General features: G+C 44.1%; 1 protein-coding gene across 4 annotated transcripts in view; it reads left to right on the top strand.

The window, feature by feature from the left end:
- LOC125722941 (interleukin-1 receptor accessory protein-like 1) overlaps nt 1-27,995 on the top strand; it is a 242,827-nt gene that overhangs the window by 21,121 nt on the left and 193,711 nt on the right. The gene's annotated exons all lie outside the window — the stretch shown is intronic.

Here is a 27,995-nt window from a genome sequence, read left to right as displayed (position 1 = left end):
TGGTGCGTTCGAGTAGGACTCCATGTTGCTTTGAGACGTTCGTTTCCCTTGGTTTTCTCCGGTCGTGGTCCGACGCGGAGACTTGCATCAGAGGTACTGGCCAAAGGTTCTTGTCTAAAATCTTCTCTAAGCAGCTGAGATGTTCCTACACCTTTGGAATATGCTGCGCAGTGCACGTGCAGTGCCGGTGTTGTCATGTTCGCGATGGGGATACACAACCGGTTTGTGGGCCCCACATCGGCCACCCTGCGCCCCGCAGGTACCCCTAGGCACGAGAAAGCCTGTTAGGGTCTTCTGGTGTGGTTAGCGTTCTGTTGTGTCCCTGCGCAGGAGCCGAGTTCCTTCTTCCACATGTAGATGAAATAATTTATCTGTGGGCAGACAGCAGCTACGTGCACATGTCGTACCGTGTGCACCGACAAACGCGAAAGCAAAAGCATTCTGTCACGGAAAATCTCTGTCCCCTTCCAGATCTTTTTTTGGGAAGGCTTCAGTTTCTCTACAAAGAATTGCATGCCTCCGACTACAGTATCAGGGGAGATCCGATAAACCCGAACACGTCACAGCTCTGGTTCAGCCCGTGTACGTCAGCAGAGCGGCCAAGATGCACTCTCTCTCGTGAAAAGAGTCAGACAGACCTGCTATAGGCGAGAGGGGAACAGCCCACAGCTTAGTATTGTTAACAGGACTGTCCTGACATGCTAGCAAGCAGGGGTAGGGGCACACTGGAGGATTACCTGGACAACATTTGAACAGGATGTCTGTGTGTTTGGGGGGGGCATACATGTGATCTTGACAGATTATAGATTAGTCCTTGGAATACCCTACGGATGTGTGGGGAGGCGGATAGTCAGTCACTTTCCTAAGAGAATGGAACTGTTTTCCATACTGACAGTACTTGGTGCAGTTTCCAGCTGAAAGGTCTCCGGTTGTGTCTTCACATTAGCAGTGCCAGGGCTGCAGTACTGCAGTTGGTATTTTAGGAACATAGCTCGGAAAATGTGTACAATAAATTTATATTTTCTCCAGGGAAAGCTGCTCCGGGGATGCAGTCCTGGCTTTGCCGCGTTTTTGAGCTTTTCTTAATCCTGCGCGACCATCATCATCATCACCATCATCTGTGTACTGCTTCGTCTGTCAAGCGTTCAGTGGGACCATGCTGCGCAGGACAGACCAGACTTCTTTCCAAAGACCACAGACTCGAACTCCTTCTGGGGAATCCCCACATGTTCCCAAGCCCCCTGGGTTGTAATCCCCTTGGTGCATTGTGGGTCTGCCCCGGGGCCTCCGCCCAGTGGGACGTGCTATGAGCAGCTCCCTGGGTAGCGTATGAGGTGTCATCCTAATGAGACGCCTGAAGAACCTCAACTGACTCCGCTTGATTTTAAGGTCCCTTGTGATTTTCCCAGTTCCTCACCCTGTCATGGAGATTAAGCCTCGCAACCTTGCAAAGAAATCTCATTTCTGCCACTTGTAGCCATCTTCTTTTGCGCTTTGCCCACACTTCATGTCCATAGATAAGGGCGGCACATAGATTGGTCAGCTGATGGCTCCTGCTTACCCCCAATGGACCTGTTCAGTGCCTGTGAATCCCGATCTGTCACATTCACTCCTGCTGACTGCAAGGTCCTGGTTAAATGAGGCACAAAACACAACATCATCTGAAAATAGCAGGACTGTGACCCCAACTCCTCCATACTGGATGCCTATTCATGGGCTAAGTGTCCTGCTTTTTCCTTGGTATCCTTCATGGGTCTCTTTGCTGGGTCACAGTTCGCCTTCCTCCTGCTGATCTTTTCACATGGGGGGGCTGCAAGGAGCTAGCCTGTGGATCACTGCAGCCCAGGAACAGCATGGGGGGGGTGTGATCCTTCAAAGGGCTGCGTGAAAATCAACTTGTTATATTAATAAGAAGTAGGTGATTCCTGTTCGATGATGCTGAAATGATTTTGCCGTTACTGCAGAATTCATGTCTGGATCGGTCCACTCTCGGTCTTTCTCTGTCTCCGGCTGACAGCATGCAGTATACATATATTTCCTAAAAAGGGTGTTCACGTTGTTTATCTGTGGCAAAAGCATTTAACCTGTGGTTGCGGAGCAGAGAGGGTTTCGTTGCTTGGTGCGTGACAAAACATATATCCTTTCCCAGTTCCCAGACTTAATAATGACAGGGCTTCAACATTTCTGGGAATTTCTATGGAGTGCAGTTTTATTCAGGCTTTTTTCATGGACCTTGCTAATTGCACATTTATGCATATTGGATACATACATGGAAACCTTGGAGTTGTGCTGTTCGTGTTGTGTTGTGTTGCTCTGCGCTCACTTTGCTGGAGTCCCCGGAGGGATTTTGACCCTGTGGTCTCTGCCCAGGGATCAGATCGAGAACCTGGCCTGTAACAAATGAGGGCTTTGCTCATTGGCTAGAACTGCTCTCCCTTTATTGTTGTCCACCAATCGGGAGAATACAAGCATTTTTTTTTTCACGGGGGTGGGGGTGGCCAAATATCACACCGTATACCAGGGAGCTGCTTCTAATCTCCTACGAGTTGGGATGAAATCGTCTGTGGAATTAGTCATACTGTTCACCGCACAGCCGTGTGGCTGACCTGCCAAGGCCTCCTCCCCCCTCCCTTTAATCTGTCCCCATGAGCTATTCAGTTGAGCTCCCCCCAACACCACACACACCATACTCAAAACTTTGTGACCCCCTCCCTCCTCTGGAGGCCTGCAAGGGAGGGGTGAGGCATGATCTCCATCACCTTCGTGGAGGACTTTCGTTCACTGTGTGTGTGTGGCTTGTCGTCTCGCAAGGTGAATCCTGCGTCCAGCGTCTGGGTGGACCGGTGGGTGAATCTGGCATTTATGCATGTTAGAGATCAGTGTACCTGCCATCTGTCTTCAGCTGTGCAGAACCTGCGCGTATCTGTTTTCAGGTTGTCCGTCGAAAATAGTGATAGATTCTGAGTGAGTTCTGAATATAAAACAAGAATGTCAGATTAAGAATGGACTGATTTTATTAAATCAATAATATGCAGTCAATGCTGGAAATATGTTTGTAAGATGCACTTCATATCTGTCATCTGATGCCTGGTTTTGTCACCGTGCTTTAAATAAAAATACAGAACAAGCCCTCTGTTAGTTTTGGGGCTTTATCCATCATTATCCATTTTTCAGAAACCCGAGAAAGATGAGTTCTGATCTGCTTTGTCCCTGCTGGTATTGGGGGGGGGGGGGCTTTCTGCTTGTTTCTCTTGCTTCCTGTTTTCTTCTTCCTTAGACACTGGGGTCAGCGGGGGGGGGGGGGGGGGCAAAGCGGCATTTTCCATTCATGTCGACAAACGAACAGCTTTTGTTTCGATGTTGCGATTCATCAGAATCTCCTTACAAAGGGGCCTGGCGGAGCTGTTCTGGAGAAGCATCCTTCTCCCTCGATTTCCATGTTTATGAAATTGTGAGGAGCGGCTCCTTCGCTGGCCCTCCGCGGCCCCGTCGTGCATCGCAGCCATGCCTATCACAATCATTCATTTCACCGGGATCATTTAATTCACTTACGTCACCAAGTAGTACTAATACGATCTCCGGTATGACCTGACCCTGTAGAAGACTATGTTAGCTGTGCACTGCACCTCCCAATCTCCTAGTGCCTCAATCATTTCCACATCCAGCAGGGAATACCTTCCTTCGGCCCTTCTGAGGCTGGCACAATTCTTCCCCGGGGGGAGGGGGGGGGAGGGCCAAGAAACATACATAATTAGGAACAAGCATTCACCCTTCAGGAAAAGCAGTCTTATAGCTGAAGGATTAATAATTACAATGGCGAATAAGTGCCAAAGTGTTACCCACCCTTATAAGAGAAAGTACCGAGCTCTCGGTTAACTTTTAAATACGGGGTTAATGTAAGTAACACTTATACCAGCAAATGCATTAAGAGATTTAACGAGGTCAGAGGGCAGAACAGCCTACAATGTATCCAAGCCTGCTTATCTCAACACTGTAACGTGGGGAAGAAATAACGATTACAAAACTTACCGTGAAAAGTGACCGAACGTTAAAGCTATCTATAATCACTCAAGATGCAGGTCTACGCCATTCGGTTATTTTGCGTCTCCTGCCGTTCCTTCCGTGCTGCCTTTGCGCGCCGTGTCTCCCTCACACGCCGTGTCTCCCTCACCACGCCGTGTCTCCCTCACCACGCCGTGTCTCCCTCACCACGCCGTGTCTCCCTCACCACGCCGTGTCTCCCTCACCACGCCGTGTCTCCCTCACCACACCGTCTCTCTCACCACGCCGTGTCTCCCTCACCACGCCATGTCTCTCTCACCACACCGTCTCCCTCACCACGCCGTGTCTCCCTCACCACACCGTGTCTCCCTCACCACACCATCTCCCTCACCATGCCGTGTCTCCCTCACCACGCCGTGTCTCCCTCACCACGCCGTCTCTCTCACCATGCCGTGTCCCTCACCACGCCGCGTCTCCCTCACCACGCCGTGTCTCCCTCATCACGCCGTCTCCCTCACCACACCGTGTCTCCCTCACCACGCCGTGTCTCCCTCACCACGCCGTGTCTCCCTCACCACGCCGTCTCCCTCACCACGCCGTGTCTCCCTCATCACGCCGTGTCTCCCTCACCACGCCGTGTCCTCCTGCAACATGCACATTCCAATTCCCCATTAGGGTCCTTGTAACGCGCGCGCTAATTTAACAGAATTGATTTTTATTATTTATGACAGAGGTTATTTAGTTTGAAATGGCTTGCAACGGCACCTAAAGATGCAACACTGAAATAAATGCATGCTTAAAGGCTTTTAATTGTGTTCACTTCATAATTTGCAGGATTATGCGGTTTTGACGAAGGGACACATTTTTGCGTTTTGGTGCTACTGTAAAGCAGAGGAAGACGGACACATGTTTTGTGCCGACACAAACAGGTTCCTGAGGGATTAGTGTGCTTTTGCGGCTGTTAATGAGGACATCCACTGTGGTGTGCAATCCATTACTGGGCATCCGTCGCGGAAAAGGGGCTTTTGTGCGCGGCGGGCTGGGTTCGTCGGAGCAGTGTGATTTGGCCTCTGGAGATGGGGGATCCATTGATAATTGCCAGGCTCCAGAGCAGTGATCTCTCTCTTTGTCGCATGCTTCTCAAACACCTGTTATGATGTGATATAGATCTAAGCGCGCAGAAGTGAAATGGCCACGCGTGCAGCCTCATACGGTCCTGTGTGGGTATAACGCGCCTTTGAAGTCCTGTTTCTGTGTCATTGAAAGTGGCGGCATTTGAAATACAAAGTTGACATTGTTGAAAAGGGGAGGAAAAATCTGTGGAGGATCATGCAGAAACTCGTAAAAAAATAATAAAAAAAGGAATGAGCTTGAAAAATGTACTTTTTATGTTTTTAACACAGGATTCATATATATATATATATATATATATATATATATATATATATATATATATATATATATATATATATATATATATATATATTCATTCACCTTACAGCCAAGGTCATCCTGGCAGTCTGTTAAAATTACAGGGCTGGACACAACAGATTTTACTATGGAGAACGATGTCACAATCAATACATCAGTTAAAAATGGATTCAGCTTTGACTCAAAGGGGACTACTTGCAGTTTTCCCGATAAAAAGGTGGTATTAATTGAAAAAGACAGTTATTTTTAACAAGAGACATCAGCACCGCACAAATTCAATTTACGGTTGTGCACTTGTCTTTGTAATTGATATTAAAGGTTGTTAAATATGCTGGTGAGCTGTCATCAATGACAAGGGGGGGTTGTTTCCTGGAGCAGAAGGAAAATACCTTTGGTTTCAGGTTATTAATGAAGCTTTTCGATCCAGAACAGCGAACTAGATGAAGCACTGACATAATACCGGTACTAGGAAACCTGTGGACCCTTTTTGTCCAAGTAAACTCTGCATGGTTTCTACTTTCATTTTATGGGGGGGGATGTATATTGGTGTGTACATCTTGGTGGAAATTATGAGAAAGTTGAAGAAAATTGTAAAATGTTTTTTTTTTTTTTAACAGATGCTGATTTTTTTTTTTTTGCGTGTGAACGTCATACTGTTTCTTGCTTTTTGCATGTCCTATTTAAAGAAAAAATTCAAGGTGGAACTATTAATGAGATTTAACTATATACTGTAGCTGGTGGCTTGTCCAAATAAAAATAAATTGTGTTCTTTTTAACTCTACAAAGGAGTCCAGTTTCACCAGACTGAGAACGAAACTGAATTCTGAATGTCTCTAAAAATGACACTAACCCTCTGTTCCCATTAAATTAAAAAGTGTTTTTCAGCATTGTGTAAATGTAGTAACCTCTTATGTAACTGAGCCGTGGTTTGTGCTGTGATAGAAAACATGCACTTTACTGAATATTCTCCAGCTTCATGTCTCAAGGAGCCCTCTCTAAGGATAAATAAGGCTGCCTCGGACCTGGGGGAATGCAATGGTGCCAGAGAGCACACCGGTCTGTATCCCGCACCCTAGTCCAGACGGGGCAGATTGCGTTCGCCATGCTTGAGGTCTGATCCTGCCAGGGGCGGCGGACATCAAACGGCCGGCCGCTTTTGACCATTAGCCATTTCCTGCTGGCCCGCCTGAGGCGCCACGTGCAGAGCTGCCAACCCAGCAGCAGTGGGCAGCTCCGGGGAGCATGCGTGTGGGCAGTGGGCAGGAGCGGGACCGGCGTCCCTGCCCCGCGTCCGTCCCAACGGCACGATCAATCTGGGACTTGGTTACCCGGGCTGGAACTGCGCTCGCTCTGATCATGGGAATCTGGCAGGAGAGAGAACCGCAGTGGGAATGTCTCTCAAAACACCACCAGCAAAGGCAGACCGGCTGTTTTAGTCATTTTATTTCAGCTGATTCGGTTTTGCCAGCTAAAACGTTTAAAGAAAATGGCAGACTGGCATTTGAATTAGTCTGAATAGGAATGTGGATGGTTATGTATGTTTTCAGAATGGCTGCTCTTGGACAGAAAGACAATACTAAGCGTGCAGAGGGGACCATGTACGATTTGCTGAGGCAGGGAGCGCCAGCCACTCGCTGTTTGATGGATTAATGATTGCGACGGAAAGTGACACAAATACTGCAGCAACGGCACAGATGTCCTGACCTCTTCCTGTTGACCAGTCCCTTCAGAACCAGGCACACTCCTAATACAGTGTTATTTTATTTCATGTCGTGAATGTTATGTCACGGGATCCCTTCGAGACGGGTTCAGAAAAGTAAAAGATGGGTTTAAATTGTCCTCCGGCTTCTTTTCATTTCTTTGTCTTTCCTATTCCATCTTTGTGTTTTCCGCTTTTGTACTACGACACCTTGGGGCGACTCCGTCGTGAAAGGCACTATACAAATGAATTGAATTGAAATGATTAGATTTAAATATATATTTTAAGTCATAGTCCTGAAATAAAACCAATGGATAATTTTCTCATTTTTATTGTCTGCTATGTTAAAGGCTCCTCAAATAAAAGTGATTAATTAGGCAATATTAATATACTGAAAGTGTTAAATATCAGGCTAAATTTCTGTAATTTTAAAAACTCCTTTCCTGGGTCAGCTGGCAGATTTGTGGAGTGAAAACTGCCGGCCACCTGCAAGCTCAAGCAAGTCGTTAAACCCGGCGCTTCCCAGAGACCAAACGCTTGTCGCGCCGCGTCATGTCGCGTGTCCACACGCCCTTCAAAGCACAGTTTTCTTCAAAATCATCCCAGTACTGATTTTAATTGCATTTTCCAGCAAGTGAAAGTCATGAATCTCATTTATTGATAATCATGAGGTATGAGTCCAGGGAAAAGTAATACCTATAGGTCTGTGTTAGATAATTATTTTTAAATAATAAAAATGACTAAGGGGTGGCTCACTTCAGGGTTCGAATCTCCCCACCAATGTGTGTGTGTAGTCTGCGTGATCTCCCCGGAACATTCCAGTTCCCTCGGAGTGCTCCGGTTTCATCAGTTCAAAGGCATACAATTAAGCATCCATAGGTAATGAGTGTTTGTGGCTGTATCCTGTGACGGATTGATATCCAGTCCAGATAACCACAGCGAGTCAATAAGCATTTAGTTTGTTCCTCGGTTAGGGGAAAGCTAGGTTTAGTTCAGTATATTTTTGTATATTATTTAATGCTTTGCATCTTTAGAGCATTTTATATGCTGCCACACTTCTTATAGACCTTGAGACAAAAGCAGAAGCAGCTAAAGGATTCAGAATTAGCTATCATGGATGTCTGTAATTTCACACATTGCCAACTGCTAAACACACCTGCTAATGAACCTCATGTCATGGAATTGCGAATGCATCTTCAGAATAGTATGTGATTTACTGCGTGGCTAGTAGCTGTCAGGCCCTGTTGCAGTTGTTACAGCCCAGACTCAATTTATTTATTTTGGATTTGCGGTGTGGGCAACGAAGTTAACTGCGCTGATGTTTATGACAGAGCTAACAAGGTGCTTCCTCATTGGCGGAAAACTCCAGGAAGTCAGAAGTCTTGCAGATTTTTTATTTTTTTTTCCAAACACGACACACTTATTTTTAAATTTACTTTTTCTCTGGCTCAGTCCTCGAATATGATTCCAGCATTTTAGTAGGAAAAAAAGTGTCTGAGATTTTGCCGTGCTGAAATTCAGGAGGTCTGGGCATGAAATGCTATTTGTACAGCTGGCATGAAACGGGCTGTCAGCGTTAAACTGTACTTTTACTGTCAGGCTGCAGTGACCTATTGAAAATACATGCAAAGAAGGTCCAGCGGTTTAGGAAACTGAACGAGAATCAAATGACAAGGCGCATTGTGTTGTGCACTCTGTACTCCCTGGTTTTCTGGATTACTGATATACTCTGTTGGACTACAAACAAACAGGGTTCTACAGCCAATACACGTCTTAGTAGTCAGACAGAATTAAGTCCCAGAAAAAAAGCAAATCGTCAAGGCCTTCCAAATGTATTCAGGAACATGCTTTATTTCCTCAGTACGGTCAGAACGGGTAGCCAATTTTGAGGGATTATACGAGTGATTGGTAATGAGTCTTCCGCAGGAAGGGGAGATAGACCTTGAAGAGGACGTTACCGATGTGGCTTTCTTCTCCCGAAATTGCGGAGAACGTTCAGCAATTGGGGCCATTCACTCCGCGGAATCCGCAGGCTTCCAAAGGGACCGTTTGTTTTGATGGCAAAACACAAGAGAATATCCACCGACGGCCATAACTCACACACATATTGTTGGCGTTGACCTCAAGCAGTGTGTAATAACATCAGCAGAAATGACTGCCTGGCACACTGCACACTGCACATTCATTTCAGAATCATAAGACTGGCGTCGGGGGCGGGGGGGGGGAGAATATCCTGGGGCTGGGTGACGCTTGCTGGCGAGGCCATTCATTCACCTCGCCTCATTACCAGTAATACAAACTGGATTCCTGTTTTGTCCCTTGGACCCGGAGCGTGTTCCCAGATTCCAGTGTCACCTTTCCCTGATCCCACACACTTCATTTGTCCACTTTTCCGGCTGCGGTTTTGTGTTCATTCCCCATCACCATTTTGTTAAACCCGTCTCCACTGCTGGCCTCAAAAACAGCCCCCATTTTTTCTGCTCACCCCGGCGTCGTGCCGTTTTGTCCGCCTGTCTGCCCGGAGCAAGTTCTTACACGCGCTCTTATTAATTATTATTGTTGATGAGTGCATGAATGGAAGAGACTCTCAACACGTCCCAAGCCTATTTGCTATTAAATTGAGCTATTTTCTAATAATAATAAAATCTAATTTCATTTAAATTTTATCTGTAATGGCACATTTTTCTACCCAAGCTGCAAGAGAGAGAGAGGATTTGAAAATAGTAAGAGAAGGACAGGGATGCAAACCCAGGGCCTGTCGCAGTTTATTATGCTTTGTTTTCTCATGCGTAGGTAAATTTGACTGTGTGTGTCTGTGTGTGGGGGGGCGGAGTTTCATAGATCACGTTTGGGGACCCAAACGTTCCTGAAATGTAGTAAAAACCTGAAACTTCCTTACTTTTGGAGTCATTGAATGTAATCAAAAAAGTAATGTGTGTGTGTGTGTGTGTGTGTGTTTGTTTTGTGCACAGGGAAGACAGATGAAAGCATCCAGAATGGCCTATCTGCATGGGCAAGGGTCACATAGCTGTAAGAAGCAATTTCCACTGACAGGGATCAACGGAGCTCTGTATCCAAGCCCTGCGGCTGAAAGAGAGCGGCAAATGGCACCTAGCATGCTAATCTCAATTAACACTTACTTGTTTGCTTTGTCTAGCTTTTAGCACAAATGACTCATTTGCCTTCCCCGGGACGGATCCATGTTTTCTATCTGCAGCAGAAAATGCCAAGTGTGTTTCTGCGACATTTACAATTAGTACGCCTACAAATGTAATATAACGTGTTGCTTAATGTTTGAATTTGCTTTCCTGGTGCCACTTGTTTAATAGCAATGACCGTAACAGCATTACCCAGATGCATCCAAATAGAAGTTTCTCTTGTAGATACATTATTCCATTTATGTCTGATTACAGACTATATGTATTTACCACTAAAGCTGAACTGCATACCCACATAAATGCTAAATATGTGGAGAGAAAAGCCTTAGAAATCACAGTATTCAGCAGAAAGGATATTTATACCCAAGGCTATTAGTAACCAGCTGTAGGAAGGAGAATGGTACCATACAGATTCTAAATAATTATGTGCCATTAGTGAGAGTAGAAGGAATTCTTCAAATCAGCAGTTGTACTTGTGTGCCATGTGTAATAACAATGGTTCTCAGTCCCAATGCGTGTGTAAACATACGACACGTCGAACTGTTCTAAAAAAGTTTAGTTCACTATTTACTGTTTTATTGAAAAGATGTGACCTTTTCTACATCACTCACGCATCCCTTCCCATTTGAACTGGTGAAGGTTAATGGGTACATATACACAAACAAGCCTGTTTGACTGAATCAGATCCCAAACCCTAAATATGCAGGATATTCCCTTTCACTCCAGTGTCTGTCACTATAACAACAATCTTCAGGCAGAAATCGCTCCTCAAAGTGCATATTTCAATCTTCTGACAAAATGTGAGAGGCAGAGAGCTCCAACAAACGATGACACAGAAACGACTTAACACGTATCTTTTTATACTGGTTTAAAAATTCATATGTTGCATGAAAGGAGTTCCGCCGAAAACTGCTATTAACTCTTGATTAGTTTTGATGATAAACATTTTTTAAAAACATATTTCACGCACTGCCAATAACATGCAAAGTTGCAATTTGCATTTCAAGTCTGTAGAGCATAACATTTACATGCTTACATTTTTTTTTGACCCCTGCATGTTTTTAATTAATCAGTATTTTTGTTTCACCCAAATAGTATTGGTTGCCCATTTTTGGTTACCGGCTGCTGGTTACCGGCTGCTGATTACCGGCTGCTGGTTACTGGCTTTCTGGCACCAGCTGATGACCAGAGATTCACCCTCAAAGAGCTGAAGCATGAAAATGATCATGCGAGTTTTTTGGTATGAAATACTCCAGCTCTAAACACAGGTAGTTTTATATTCATCATCTGCGTACCTATATATGTGTGTTATTGACGTCTGCTTACCACGATCCTTTTTACCTGCTTTAATATGCAGCACTGTGTTACAGGGGGTAATTAAATAAATATCTGCCTGCTTCGTGCATTTTTATTTTTTTTTGCACTTAACAAATAAAGCTGTCTGCTACCCGTAACCGTTTGTGCGTAATAATAGTAATTTACCTGCACATTTAACAGTCTTCAAACGACGTTAAACGAAGTGCATTAAACACTACTTGCTTTTTTTTTTTTGTTTCAACAGTGAACTTCAGAAATTTGATAATACTTGATATTTATGTCAGAACAGTAAAAGTTCCACAGAAACATTTATTCTTGACAGTTACGCAAAAAAAAACTTTTCTCAGTCAGATATGAAAAGGAATATCTCACAGTAACTGCAAAGAAGCTTTAACACTATAACACTTAATCACCCCCTCCTCATTGCACCAGAGCAAATAATCCATCCTGCTATGTTTTTATATAGCGCCTTTCCCAACATGCTTACCCCAAGGCGCTCATCAAAGAGAAGAGTAACTGCCCGAGTACTGAGTATATGAGTACAAAATGAGTATTTAAAGCATTCAAAGTGAGACCAAGTTCAAGGTCATAACAATTAGCATCTTAGTTTTAAAAGGAAGTGTGGAGGAAACCCAGAAGGTTCTAGAAGAGAGGAAATGGAGATTCTGGGCTGAATATAAGAGAAGGAAAGGCGTTTGGGGGGTAGGGCTGACTGGCTGCCCAACCTGCCTTGGCATACGACTCAGATTGCATGGCAGACTCCTGTTGCGGCCTGTGTTAGATAAGCCAGTGGTGTTCAGCAGTTTGCCCAGCTGGGGGGGGGGGTTCTGCGTCTAGCTCGTGGGTCGAGGCAGCGGGGCTCAAATTATCTTCACCCCAGGTGTAGCAGCAGCTAGGGAAACATTCACTGCTCTGTGTCAACGCGACTATCGCCTCGGCTGCTTGTTCAGAAATGCTGTTTACATCCATTTATGCTAAAGGCGCCATGAAGTAAGCATTATGCTGGACTTCCAGGCCTATAGTCTCAGAATCAATCTCGACCAAATCTGACTTGCCCAGATGCCGGATTTTGTTTCCGTTTTTTGAATTCTGCTGTTAGCAGAGACAAATGCTTTGATTAAGTAGCTTCTCTCCATGACTTCTCCATTTCAGTTGGATCACATCAAATGTTCTTGAGTTTGTGATTCGATTAACAAGAAGGAAAAATGCAATTTGTGTTCCTCCTTGATGGCTCGACAACAATGATGGAAGAGGTAAGATGCTTCACAACCAGTACTGCGCCTGATTCTGTGTCCTGTAGATTTGGTGATTTAAAAAGGTCATTTGGCTTTCTTGAGTTCCTGAGTGCAGCTTTTTGCAGCAGCGTCCCAACCATGGGAAACAGGACTGAAATGAATGAGGTGCTTGAATGTTCATCTTAAAGATGCCATACTGACTTTATATGGAAAATGCCAGTCTGAGGAATCAGATTATATGAGATTATAGCTCTTAATAGACCTGTCTCACAATGCATGTCCTTCAGCTTTTTTCTCAAGACTTTTGCTTTATAGCCCACTTACGAGTCTGTTGAATAGCGACTATGATTTCTCTTGTATCCTTGTGCAGTATCTCAGGATTCTAGAGGCTGAAGACGTGTTATGTGGTCGTACAATGACTATCTTTAATAACATATACAGCCCTGACAGCAGAAACAGGAGAATGTGGCAACTCAGAATAGCAAGATAAAACAACTGAGTGATACCTGTGGATCAGCTTCTTGGTTTTTCAGTGTGCAGGCGTTTGTAGGACCATGGTTGATGTTGCCCGGTGATGTTTGTTTGGCTCCGTGTATATGTGGAAGGGCCACTGGCCATTGTGGCCTGCTTTCCAGGCCTTCGCCATATCAGGAATGGTGGATTAGGGTTCCCACAGTGGCTCTAGAACTGGTTGCCAGCACCAAGATGAACAGAATGGGTTTCGTGGGACAGTGCACAATATGAATGAACGCGAGACGTCTTCCGTTTCTGCTTAAAAGGTCTGGAAAGTCTGAATTTAGATACCGAGTTCCAGAACATATTTAATTTGATTTTAGTTTACTTTACTTTAAATGGATATTACTGTGAAAATGTAGACATCATTAAATAGTGGTCCCACTGTTAAAAATACATTTTCTCTCTATAGCACTCATTAAGACATTCAACATAAAAAGGACAATTAAGGAACTAGTTAAGGATTTGGGATAATGACACGTGGGTCAGAGGTACCTTGGGTATAATGTTCCAGGAGAAGAGCTGGTATTTACCCTTGAACAAGGTAATTAACCTGGAGTGATTTAATATCTGTCTATATGAATGTGAGATTGTAAAGTCTTCTAAATGAGTCCTTGGATAAGAGGTTTGCTGGTAAATATTTATACAACAGTATTTAGTTTCATTGTTTTCATCTTTTTTTCCCCACAGTTTAGGGGTAAAATTGAATGAAATTTAAGGTCCTTTGAATCGTCTGAATAGCTTTATTCCAAAGAGCTGGATTTGCATAGATGAACTAGCTAATGTGCCGCTGCCAAGAAAAAGTAGAAAATGCTTTCAATGCGTATTTGTCTTATTGTGACATTTCAATTGCTTCCGCCTAAATGAGGTATACAGGGACGGGGACGGTTTTCAGATACGCTGATGTAAAAATGCGCTGGAGATGGACTTCTGAGGCATTGTGTGTTTGGGCTGCGGCCATGAGTTAACGTAAACACTCTAATGTTGGTGGCTGCTTGTGAACAGCATCCCTGATGTAGGCCAACACATTGCTTAGACCAGGCATTGTATTATGTGACTGTGTGCGCTTTATAATTTTAAGTTTATGCAAACAGTCTACAGTAGTGTTTCCCAATCTGGTCATCGGGGATCCACACACAGTCCAGTCCGAGGAAGCTCGGAGGGAGCAAAAATGTGAAATGTCTGTCAGGGAGCTGGGAGGAAGCAAAAACGTGAACCGTCCGTGGGTCCCCGAGCACCAGGTTGGGAAACACTGGTCCATTGTCATCCAGAATACACAACTATCCACAGTGAATAAGGGGACTGGTCACCCACGGGACTGGTCACACAGGGGACTGGTCACCCTGGGGACTGATCACACAGGGGACTGGCTTGGATCCCTACTGGCTCACCTCTGCGTTACGAACTCAACCTTGAAAGGGTCTAGTACAATATCAGGCTGTGTGAAAAGGTGGAAATTGTAAGGCACAGTTAAGCAGCAGAGAAGAACGCGCTAGAAAGGAGCAAGAATGTCCCATGTAATATATTGACTGTGGTGTCCCACTGTGGGAAGCTAAGTCCAGCATGGTGCGAGAGCCACAGGTTAAAGGTCACAAATGATGGCTGTCAGGCGCACATCCCTTGACTGTAGCCTTAATCTTAATCCACACCCTCCCCCCCCGCTTTTAGGCACATTCATCACACAGCTCAGGAATCACACAACCTGCCTTCAAATGTGCTCACAGCAGATGCACTAAACCCCCCGTCTGCAAAGTAAATGGTCCCAGACAGAAAACTTGGGCATTTCCCACGCAGGGATGTGCTATTGTCAATTACCACCTCGTTTCTTTTTTAACCGAGACTGACGGAGTGTTTTCTCATCAGAACCTTTTTTGGGTGGTCGGGATGGGTTTGTGTGAATGACAGAACACTTAGCTGTCATTTTGCTCGGAGATAACAGTGATCACGCGGATGAGCTGATTTCAATGTCAGTTTTCGAGTTCATGTTCACTAATTCGTCTGAGCTTGGGCTTCTCGTGTGCGTCTCAGATGCGACCCATTTGGGCCAGCAGAAGCGTTAACGTCATTTCGCGTCTATCAGCTGGCTCAGCACCACACCGAATGCATCCTTACATTTGCAGTCACCCCCAACACTCTTGCTGCTGGATTCTAACATCAGTTATTGCCGTAGACAGGCTATGATGTAACTTCTGTGGCGGAGTTCATTACCGCTTTTGCATATACTGAGATTTGGCACAAGGGTGTAATTAATTTAATGTTGTTTAATCAGGAATTAATTATGTAAAAGATTATAAACCATTATTCAAATGAGCGCCGTCTGATACGTGTCATGTCTGGCAGTGGAAATATTGATCTTGGGTCAGAATAATGAAGTTAAAATTGTTTGTCCGAAGACCTTTTTAATTGTTAGTGCAGCTTTAAGTGATCTGTCTTTTACATGTGGCTCCTTATACCACTGAATCCAGCGAATATAATTAAAAATAAAATATAATTTTAAGTTCAAAACCAGGCAGAGAAGGAGACAGGCCCCTGTAATGTTCTTCATTACATCATTACATCTTCTGATTTTTACTTTGAAACTGAAGGCTTTACCCAAATTTGTCTCGGGCAAGTTCTGGCCTGGCCTTAATGGAGCAGCTGAACCTCGCTGGATGCGTAACCGAGGCAGACAGTGGTCAGGTGTCTTGCCTACTTCAGACTCTCACTGAGAATTCTCACTCTCGGTGGACTTTCGGTTTCTCCAAACAGCCATTCTCAAAGTGTCTCGTTCATGCTGTGCCTCTCTCCTCCTCGGAACTATCCATCATATTTTGCTGATTCTCTGTCCATCTCCCCAGGAAAACAAGGCTGTTCAGTCAACATGCAAGGGCAGGTTATTTCTTCAAGAGTTCTCACAAAGCTCCATCTCTCATCTGCTTCTCCCATCATGGGCAGGGACCCAGAGTGATGCTTTGACCGCTGTAGCTGGGTGATGCTGTGAATGATGCTCTGCATGTTCCCCAGTCAGACTTTGCTACAGAAGAACAAAAATGACTGAAGATACCAGTCCAGTAACCAGTAAAGACATGGGGAAACATGTAATGATACCAGATCATTCGCTTATGTGGTGATAATATGTATCCGTTATACTGTAAAATTGCTGAAAATCTGACAAAATTACACAGCATAGGTACAATAAATTGCATGTTGCCTCAACACTGATACAGCAAGAGGTTAGTCAGGAACACAGAGCTAAAACCAAAACCCACCTGGCATCTGCAGGAAAAGGTTGTCAAAACATGGGGATTGGAGAACCAGGTAGCTTCCCCCGGGAGTTCCCTACATCCCGACTGAAAACACTCTCCTTTTACTCAGCACTTGTTAAAGGTTCCTCAGTCTAGTCCAGGGCTTCGGCTTAATAAAATCCCTTTTTGCTTTACTGTCCCTAATAAGTGCTTGTATCTGTGCCCATCATCCTAGTACATGTGTCCCTGACTTATCACAGTTAACAGTTTACTAGCTTGTCATTCGTTTATCAATTGTTTATGTGACACATAGTGATAGAACATTATTGGAACCTGAAAGTGAATTACAACTTGAGTTCCTGCTCCACTGATTTTACAGCAATGAACGCCTTTACGGTCCATTCCAAGGAATGGATATGCCATTAATATGCAATGGAGAATCCTGTTATGATATTATTTATTGAAGGGTATTGATCTTGGAAGCTATTTTTCCTTGAGTCCTTGGGTCCATTTTTCAAGCCCAAACGTGTTTGTCCACAAGATGCAGTAGTAGCTTCTAAGCCATTTTTATTGTATTTTACTGATATATTCTTATAGTACTTGGATTCTGCCATCTACCTATCTAGTATTCATTAGCATCCAAATGGAAGGACATCATAGTGCTTGACTTTTTGATACTGGGTACAGAGCCAAATGGTAACCTGTCATCTCTTGGTATGCTTTACCATCAGTAGGTTGGTGATTAAGGAACCAAATGCGTGACAGAATGTTTGCTGGCCACTTTGCAGCTAAGGTCTCTCTGTTTTGTCCTTGACCAAAGGACAGTCCCGTCAAACACTCGTTAAAATATCTAGCTCCAGAATTTGTTCAAGCTTGTTCAAGTTCTGAGTCAAACAGTTTACTACTTAGACAAAGGATCAAATTGGCTTTTTTATTTTTTTTTGAAGGTTCCATGTAATTCTGAGATGATCCTCAGATGAGAATACAAAAGTCAAATCTTCTCAACATCAATTTTTCCCAATTACCCGCGTCGGCAGACTGAGGCGATATGACCTCTTTTTCTGCTGACAGTCATGGCAGTTGCACATAAAGCCTGATGTTCTGCTCTGTAAATTGAGAATCACTCCAGTAAGATCGTAGTGAACATTCTGACCTGCCATTTCAGATGCAAGTGTTTATGTCAGTCTTCGCGGCAAGGTACGCCACAGCAATCCAGTTTGAGCAAGACGATTTCTCTGCTTCTCGTACTGAGGCGGAAATACTTTGCTCTCCTCAGCGGCTGCTGCTTACACGTTTTTTTCAATCAGGATGTATTCGCCAGCGGGGACTGATATTGATTCCTTGATTAATACAGTGAGGTCACGAGAACCAACCCACTGCTGGTTTTTAACCTGAGATATAAAAGTAGCAATTCATTCTGCATCTTGGCAGACGGAGAAAACAGGGGAACTTATATCACCTTCCCAGCATGCTTCAGCGTTGGCAGGGCCACGGCACAAGAATTAATGATCTTTCCTTGACACATCTCAGCACCGTAGCTAATTGAGGATTGCGAGATTCTGGGAGGTGGCAACAGGGAGGGTCAGAACTTTGGGCTTACGGGGCGCGTAGAAAAAAAATGAAAAGAAAAATGTAAAATCCGGCGCCGTCTTGAGAAGCGGCTCCCAGTGGCTAATTTTCAGTTCAGCATCTGATCGTTTCAGAATGTGATGTTTACATGTCGTCGTTCTGCAGGAGTGATGGAGCACCATCACCCCGACCAGCTGCCTGAAAACAGCGAATATCATGGCCGTGAGGGTAATCCTGGCCTTGCATGGGCCAGGATTCAGGCCTTAGCACTTCTGTGGCCTGCGGTTTAGAATGGATGGAGTGAAAATGGCACATAATGAGATTATTTTGTGAACCCTGGTCTTACTCCGTGCTGCCAGTGCCACTTTGAATGAGGAAGATGCTGTTTTGTGGTGGGCTGTCATTCACCTCCCCGCTGGTTATGATTGAACCAGCAAGCTGGCCAGTAGGTCCCTGGGCCCTGGCCAAACTCAGGGCTCTTAGGACAGTCTCTGCTGCCCTTCTCTTGCCCTATAGGCGGGTCCTTCTACTGTCCCTGTTAGTGTTGTATAAAGTATCGAAAGTACCAAAAGTATTAATGCTATCATGTATGAAACAGCTTTAGTATTCGTCTTTCATGGTACTGATTCTACAGCCTGCACTTCCGGTTTGCTGGAAAGACATCGGCTTTCTGGCAAATGAAGACGGTAAACTGCATGACATAGGCATGTCTGTGTGCACACTGCGCCACTGTCCTGACAAAGGGGGCGAACACCATGCGACAATGCAAAGAGTCCTGCGACACAGGAACCTTATTTTTGAATATGTATGAGCCTGTTGCGGTTGTGAGTAGAGGTGTGACGTCCATTTGTTTCTACAGGTTTTTGTAGTCGGTTAAACATTTCCGCATTAAAAAAGGCCTGCAAATGTAATGTATATCTGTTCTGCTATGCATTATAGTAATAATATAAAGTGGCATCTAAATGTTCATATTTACTGCTTGCAAATATCTCTTTATGCAAGTACGACGCATTATGATGGCTACGCCTGAACTTATTGAATATGAAATATCATTACACTTTGACTAACAATGCAATGCAAAAGTTTATATTTTTAGTGACATGAGTTTACAAAAGGATATAAAATGTTCACCACAAAGAAAATTTTAATTGGAATAAAATTTTTATTGAGTTGCTATCCCTCCATCCATTTCCAAACCACTTATCCTTCTGTGGGGGGTCCAGAGACTATTCCGGAAGCTACTGTATGGGCACGAGGCAGGGAACAACCCAGGACAGGGGGCCAGCCCACCACAGTATTGGGTTACTTGAGTTGTTATATAACTTTGAGTATTGAAAATAGTACAGAATTTCTGTACTTTTCTTGTGACCGTATCAAAGACTGAAATTTTGGTATCGTGACAGTACTGCTCTCTGACTTTCTGGAATGGGACTGAAGCATCTTAGTCCCCCGTCTTGGGTCTCCCCTTTGGTCCTAGGGAGGGTAAAGAGTGGCTTTGAAAATGGAGACTTTAACCGTAGTTCTTGGGCCAGTGGTTTGAAAGCAGGAGGCAGAACAGAGGCAGACAGGATTTCTGTCACTCATAAAACACGACTCAATTTGACTCCGCAGATGAGTTGATATGGAGAAGCTGCACTCTGACATAAACATTTCAGCTAAATCTTTATTTAATCACATGAAGCCTTCTGAGATTTGCAGGGAAGAAAAAGTTGTTTTTCGCCCTATCTTGCTGCATTACATTTTCTCTTTTTTGTGGTATTTATATCCTTAAAAACATCAATCACAAACATGTTAGTGTATATTTTTGAGTCAAGTAAATTATCCCCTTTTCTGCTACTGTTACATTATAACACCTTGTGCAGATTAAATAGAATATGAGAAACGCTCAATTGCAATTCAATGGATTCATACATTTTAATCAGTAAACAAATAATGCCCTATATCTTTATTAATGAGCATTAATTAAATCAGGCGAAAACTTCTGCTAAAAGCTTGTTTGTATCTCAGATCCAGAGCTTGTAGGCATCGTCGGTGTTGTTGAAAGCGGGGCAGGTGGCCCTCTATCTCAGGTCAATGATGCCAGAAAGGAAACCGAAGGAAGCAGCATCCAGCCATGATCTGGTGGCTTTAGTGAGGAGCCGAGTCTAATATGTTCCTGTCTGTATGGCACCTGATTACTGCAGAGGTGATCGCAGTCCTTCAGTAATCAAAATAGCCTTCAAGTGACCTGCAACACACCGCTGTTTAAGTCTGCAGAGTGCGAGCTGTAATCTGCACATCATGTATAATGGTTTACCCATCATAAACAATCGATTTTTCTGGAGAGCCGGTTTGGGAACCACACATCAATTGGCCGGTTAAAGCCCAGTAGGTTAAGGAAGTGGGGAGTCCCACTTCACCAGTTCATTTCGTTTAGCACTTCAGCCGTCCGACGTCTGCGGCTCTCCATCCGCACGTTTGATCTTGCGCGACTATCCTGCTTCCTGCTGTTGTTGTGTTTACAGCATATCTAAGAAGCAGCAGTGGGGAAATGGACAGCAGAGACTCGCGCTCCTCTGGGAGGGGGGGGGGGGTTAATTTCTTTTAACATGCAAATTATTAGCCCAGAATACTTTTGATCTTAGCTGTTTCTGCATTGATGGATGCTAATTACTGTCATCTTTCCTTCATTTCAATATCATCACATACAACCTTCTATGAAGATTTCTGGTCAGCATTAGGTGTGATTTGTTGTTTTTTTTTTTCTAGATACAAATGTTGGTCCTCTTTCGCCCCATTTTTGGTCCAGGAGTCCTGAATGTTGTTTGAACGTCTCATCTTTTCCCACAATGGTTTTCAGAAGACAGAAGAATATATAGGTGAAGTGGGTCAGAGCAGTTGGCTTCGATTAAGGGCACAGTGCTCTGCCACGAGTCGTGGCTGCCAGAATGAGGTTTTGGGCAATCGTGACCTTGCTGTGCCCTTGATTCCACACATTGATACCTCCATGTGGATCTGGAATGAGCTATGTAGGGTCAGGCCACGGTTGGGTCTCACGGAACTTTGGATTATTTGTGCAAAATGTCATGATGAAAGGCGGAAAAACTACGGGACAAGATGAACAACACTTCCAGAGACTCGCATCTGTTGAGACAGCTTGTTGAAAATCCCTCAAGATGGTGGATAACGACTACAGGGTAACAATGTTTCATACTCAGCTACACAGTGAATCATTTGTACTTATGTGAAGTACAGAATAATGAGGAACAGAGTTCATTGAGAACCTCTCAGGGTGACACTCAATCCAATATGTGTAACAATCTGCTTTTGTGTCATATGCATTTTTTGGTGACTGCATTAGATATTAGACCCTCATGCCTTAAATCCTCCTTTTGGCATAAAGCATTTACAGAAATATGTTATGGGTAAAACATTCTTGTATCTAAGTGAAATAAGAATGACCTCTAGAAGGTTCTTTGGCTACACATATGTTCCTGGGAATTGTGGTAAAAAAAAAAACTGTACAAACTGCCCTGCCCAATCCCCATTTATTTTGCTTAGTAAGATATTGTAGGTCGACACTATTGCATCCACAGTATTAAAATATGCAACAATAAAATTAAGTGATTAATAGCAAATCTCTCCAAAATAATACTGCGTATTATACATAGTATTCAGTCTGGTAGTGAGATAGCCGTGTTGGGAATCCATTTTCAGCAGACCCAGGCATCGCAATAACTGGGCAATTAAACCCTATTTCTGAGGCACTTGAGACTATGCTTATCGCATAGATCACTGGCAGGTAATGCGTGACAACGAGAAATGACAACTTGCACCCGCTCCGGTGAACGCGGGAAGTCGTCGCCCCTGTAAATCTCCAAAAATATATGCTTCTAATTAGCGCTGCCGTTGAGCTTGAAATGATAATGACATGGGCTCAGGGGGTCGGCTTATTGGGTTGACCAATGGACCCCTCGCTGGCAAATTTCAGAAGATGAAAGTCTTCCGTTGCCTGGGAAACCAAGCGATGTGGCCGCGGCTCATGCCGGTCTTCCATGGCAACTTGCCATAGGAGTTTTGTGGGTGGTCGGGTTTGTGTTGTGCCGGGTGGTTTTATGGATTCAGTAGAAGCGATGCGTCTTAGAACCAGCATCTGCTGTGTTGACCTTTTAAACAATTCTAGGGCTGGGCAACACGGACTGTAATTTGACAATATGCATTTTGTCACATTGCAGATTGTGCTATAATCTCCCCAGTTGTGCTCCCAGCTTTTCTCAGTCAAAATAACTTTGTAAAAAAAAAAAAAATAGTTACATGCTTTGTGTAATGGTCAAAGGGTCAACACACGTTTCTCTGAATACCATCTTTCCCCCGAAATTGTTTCAGGAGCTAGCGACATGTTTTTTGGAGTGGTAGTGGAGGTGGAGCCATGGGTAAGGAGATATCCAATGAATTGTTTAGTCGACATACTTATTGAGCAGAATATGGTGATGCAATGCAGTGCATCGTTTAAGGTTGCAGCTGCAGTTGTGGTCTGGTCTCAAACACAGCAAACGGGCCCTTCTGGCTACCAGGCCTGATTGAGATTTGTTTGCCCTCTACAAGTTCTCCCTCAAAGATGGGAGGGAGAGAGCCGGGGAAGCCTCAGTTGTCTCGGATGCATGCTTCCAATATGAATAGCCTTGCAATAGATGTAATCATATCCGTGAAGGTGAGCTACATGGTGTTTGGTCTGGAAGTCCTCTTCAGAAGGATCCTGTCACTCCGGGGAATGTGCATAATACATTCTGTTCTCATCTAGTGCCAATATCCCAGAAACTCGTATCAATTATTGAGCAACTATATCTAAGTGAGCTCATCCATTTATTTTTAAGTAGCTGAACGGCTGTTCTTGCCAGTGTGATTATGCAGTTAGGTATACATGGTGCTGTGTTTTTCAGGCTCCCTTTAAATGATAGAATAATGCTGATTTTTGGACTGAGGATTAAAGGCCCTTCATGCATCAAATCCAGAATGTAGTTTTCAGAGGCCCCAGCTCTGCTGGCTTCCCATCCAGGGTGAACTGCTGCCTTTTTTCCTCTGTTGCCTCAGATTTCCAGCCCCCCTCCCTCTGTGGACCTGAACAGGATAAGTGGTTAGAAGGAGGGTGGATGGATGGTGTTACGGCTCAGCTACAAAACAGTTGACTGTACGACAAAAGGCAGATAGAGCAGCAAGTTATAGAAAACGAATATGTTGCCCGGTGCAAATCAGGGAGGCTGTAGCCCAAACGTTAGGTTGTAGCTCTTGTGAGAAGGATACAGAAACGGAAATGTTCCAGCAAATTATCCGGCTGGGAAAATAAGTAACAGTTAAGTGGGTTGGATAAAGCTAAATGTAAAAGTGAACGCTTGTACTAGTAGTGTAATCTAATACACATCCCAAAACGAACTACTAACCAGCACAAAGGACGTGTTTTTTTTTTATTATTATCTGAGCCTCGGCTTCTTCTGCGTGTCCAAGATCAGACATGATCAGTGCCGGTCTGGATGGTGCCGCCGGCGTACAGCCCGTTCCAGCTGCCCGGGGCAGCCAAATGACCAAATCTGCCAGCAGCTGGATTAGGGGTCACCCCGGCCACCAGACCACCACTGACGCAACAAGAAGATTACTACACAGGAAATTGTCTCCCTGAAAGGGAATTGCCACAAAGTGATTTTCCAAGGCAAATGCCTGGGCCTGCAGATTATTTTTTCAGTCAAATTAGCAAAGTAGAATCAGCAATGAATTTGATAAAGGAAATAAATTAGCACGCCCCACAACTGGTCACTCTCTCTTCCCCAGAGGACCATTAATGTGTACAGAATGTGGAACGTGAGGAAACCCCCGGAGTACAGAGGATTACAGAAGAATGCAGAGGATTACAGAGGACTACTGTACAAAAACAGTACAGAGGAGTACAGTAGAGTACAGAGGAGTGAAGTGGAGTACGGAGGAGTACAGAAGAGTAAAGAGGAGTATAGAGGAGTGATATGGAGTATGGAGGAGTATAGAGTCAATCATTTCTGTGTCATCTTTCATAGTTTCCGTTGGGTGTCATTTCCCAGTACGACTCAGTACGAGATCACTGTCCAGTGGGGTTTCACTCTAATAATCTAATTAATTGAAAAGGAGAAATGTAATATACAGTTTCCATAATTATTTTTAAGAGTAATGTGTTCAGTGGTCTGCGCTTTCCTGTATAAATATATGATATATTAAGCATTTTCTGAATTGATTTAGTTCATTTTCCTTAATAACATTGAAATTCTTAGGTGGGGCGATTTCCTGGCGTATGTAGAGGGTCTCAGGACACAGTGAAACTGGACATCTCTACAAGGTGCCCTGTTTACAAGTTGTTCTGCAATCGCTTAATCATTTGAGAATCTCTGTGGGCTGTATCTCATACATTTTGAATGCTGTCCTGGATGAAGCCGTTCATTAACCTAGTGGCAGAGAGTCATGTGCCAGTCAGAGTTGCTCTTGGCTCCTTCAGAGCCGGACTGACACGCTTTGCACATTGTGGTGACGCACTTTACCTCAGAGAACTGCATCTCATGACTGACGGAACTTCCAGAAAAAAAAGATACAAAGTGTCTGGCATGAGAAGATTGAAGGAGGTAGTGACACAGTCATGGCAGGTGACTTTGCATCTAGCATGGCTGGAGCCACACCAGTCAGGTGAACATTTATTTTTGTTTTACTTGCCCTCTTTCCAGGAATGCAAAGTGATGCCATCTAATGAGGGGACACCGTAACTGGGTCAGACTCCTGCTTTTACTGTGTCTATGACACTTTCTGTTTTTCTGAAAGGCAAACAAACCGTGTGTGTTTGAGCAACAGACCCCAAAATACTCTAAATGATTCAGGGTGACAGACCCTCAGAATGGTCCTTCTCCATCTGAGAGTGGCGTTGGCTGATGCCGTTTTCTGATCTTGCTGTGGCTGCAGTGATCCCTCTAGTCCCTAAACCACTGCAGAAGTTCTCGATTTTTTTGGGTCGTAACTGGACAGGCCACAAGGTCAGGACGGTGAGCTCTGCTTCCATGAAGGCCCAGGGCAATTGCAGTGCTGAGTGGAGATACTTAGTGTTCGATCGCAGACTGACGTGACCTCCTGATCCTGCAGGAGACAGCCAGGTGACGTAAGGCCCCAGACAAAGGTTGCGTCATGTGTCAGGTCCTCTCTCAGGTCCTCTCGCAGGTGCCTCTACCCAGCCCTGACCCCATGCTTCTGACGAAGGGGAAATCAAATGTCCTAGTTTATAAGTAAACAATATTAGATCTGGGCAGCAGTGAGCACAATGACATTTAACATGACATTCGTAACATGCCTCTGAACCACTGGCACAGCAGTGAGACCAAAAAAAACTATTATAAAAATATAGTGTGTTTTTTTGTGTTTTTCATTGCTTTAAGTCCCAGTTTAATTTCCTATTTAGTGTCGTTTTAGTCTTCATTCATGATACAAGTTGAATGCTAAGAGGAAAATGCATACTGCTGCAGTGAAACACTGTTCTAGTGAAACATCTCATGAGTATGTCATGACTATACACTAGACCACCCTGCATTGACTGGAAACATCACTGCATTTAGGGTCTAACTGGAGGAAGGCCTATTAGTTACTGCCATTGATCAAAACACTTCTTGCTTGTTACTGGTTGATTGCGCAGTTAAAATATTGAACTTCAATCCTCAATCGAGGATTTTTATTTGTCATTGTGCAAATAGATGACGCAACTGCAGTGAGATTTAGTAGATGCCTGTGAAATGACAATTAACACACAAATATCTATGCATATATGCGTAATTAGTCTAGTATTAAATAAATACTACAGAAAATAGGACATATATGTCTTTACATATGGCAATTCTTTGAGAGATATTTTCAGCATCTAAATGTTGCGCTGTTATTAAGTAAAATGTAAAACATAATGTATGCCAAAAGCGATTGCTCTGAGATGATATGGGAAGCACAGCCTCCCCCATAAAATTGCTAAAAGAATTGAATTAGTCAGTGTATCAATGTAAATTAATTTTATTTGCGATTGAAACTATAATCTATCTAACTAATTGACCCAAAGTGCTGATCATTTCACGGAAGTTGCTTTCGACAGCATATACGTTAATTTTCCCCCTGGAAACCAGGGATCACACAGCCCATACAGTAGATGCTCACTGACGCGGCACTTCACTGGAAGTTTATGGAAGATTCATGTACGCTTTGTATAAATGGAGAATAACTGAGAGCTTATTGCGTGATATGCTCTGGTAATGTGTTTTGGGAGCCTACCCGGATGCTGTGCTTCACCGGGAGTCTATGAGAGCTTCATACTTAGTTCTTGCTTAGGCACGGTCGACTGGACAGATAGACTTGCAATCAGGTATTCTACACCTGCCTGGAAGTCCGGCTTCTCTGCAGAAGGCAGAACTAACTACCAATGGCGTTGATGCTCGCAACTCTCACATGGTGTTGTTGGTGGTGGTCTATGGTATTCATTCGTTCTGTCAGATGCAGGTACTCAAAAGCATTTCGGTGAAACCCAGAGTGTCGTCTCATCCACTTTATCTTCGGCCATTGGCCGAAGATATATATATTGTGAATGAAGTCCTTGTCATCGAGTTTTGAGTTTGACCATTTGTTTAATTTTCAAGTTGAGTGATTTTTAGTAGACTAGCTTGGTAGTTAGCTAGCTAGCTAAGTGTCTTCAAGCTGAGCTGGAGGCATTGAAGTAGCATAGCAGACATTGCAGCTATCGCTGACTTCATTCTGAAGAAGTCCTTTGATGAAGGAGAGCAGAATTTACCAGTAGGGAGCTGGCCTGCTAAAATACCTGCTATTCACAGTGTGCTCACCCTATTTTAAAAATCACCATCCACCACTTATGTACACAGACACGAAGATTTGCATTCTACCAAAGATATTCAACCTGGTGGACGTCGTTGATCCACCATTTAGATAATGATAAACCTGCATCAGGTTCTCCTCTCATATGTACATCTTCCAGTCAAAGTTCTGACAAAGATAAAGTGTAGATGAGCTGAGAGTATGTAACTGTGCTGCTGCACCAACACAATGCTTTGTATAGAAGCTTAATTTAGCAGCGTAGCGTGAGTCTGACAAGATATCATTGGTTGGAAAGGGATAGACTGAGAATGCCCCTCCTGAATCAACATTAGATAAATATAATTAACGTCAGAAGACGTTGCAGGCATGAAAAAGAAAGTAAATTGGAATGAAGACTTCAAGGAGAACTGCGAAGGTGGATTAAGTTTTGCCCTCTGGTACAAGTCTATACTTATTAGATGACTAACAACATATCATCAGTGCTGGAGGCCTTGCCAAAGGCTTGTGCTCACCCATCTCTGTTAATTAATACCTGGTAGAGGGTCCGCGAGACACTGTCCTTAATAAACTTGTTTCACTCTCGTTACTTTGGTTCTGGTGGGGAAGGGGTTAATGGCGCTTAGGTGTTAGAAGGTGAAAATGAGGATGTGGAGCCGTCCTTGTTAGCCTCTCCACTCTTTTTGCTGGACGGGGGGTGACAGGATTGATGGGCAATGTCTGACCCCCTCCCCAGCACTGTGGCCACGGGGACAGCACTAGCAAAGTTTACAGCCTTGGTGTGCGTGAGGTGGGAGGCCACCAGGACTTGCCGGTGATGGCCGGACGCCATCAATTATAAAGCCCAGCGGTTGCTATGGCAACCAAAGCCCAGCCAGGCTGGAGAGTTTTGTCAAAGTGGCTCAAGAAAAAGGAAGGATATAGCGGCAGAATCAGCAACAGTGACAATAATAATAAGACGAAAAACCTCTGTGGCGTAACGTTGCATGGAACAGAAAAACGCACA

Source organism: Brienomyrus brachyistius, unplaced genomic scaffold (genome assembly GCF_023856365.1).
Source record: "Brienomyrus brachyistius isolate T26 unplaced genomic scaffold, BBRACH_0.4 scaffold44, whole genome shotgun sequence".
In the NCBI taxonomy this organism is placed as follows: domain Eukaryota; kingdom Metazoa; phylum Chordata; class Actinopteri; order Osteoglossiformes; family Mormyridae; genus Brienomyrus; species Brienomyrus brachyistius.
This window is presented reverse-complemented; position numbering and strand designations above follow the sequence as displayed.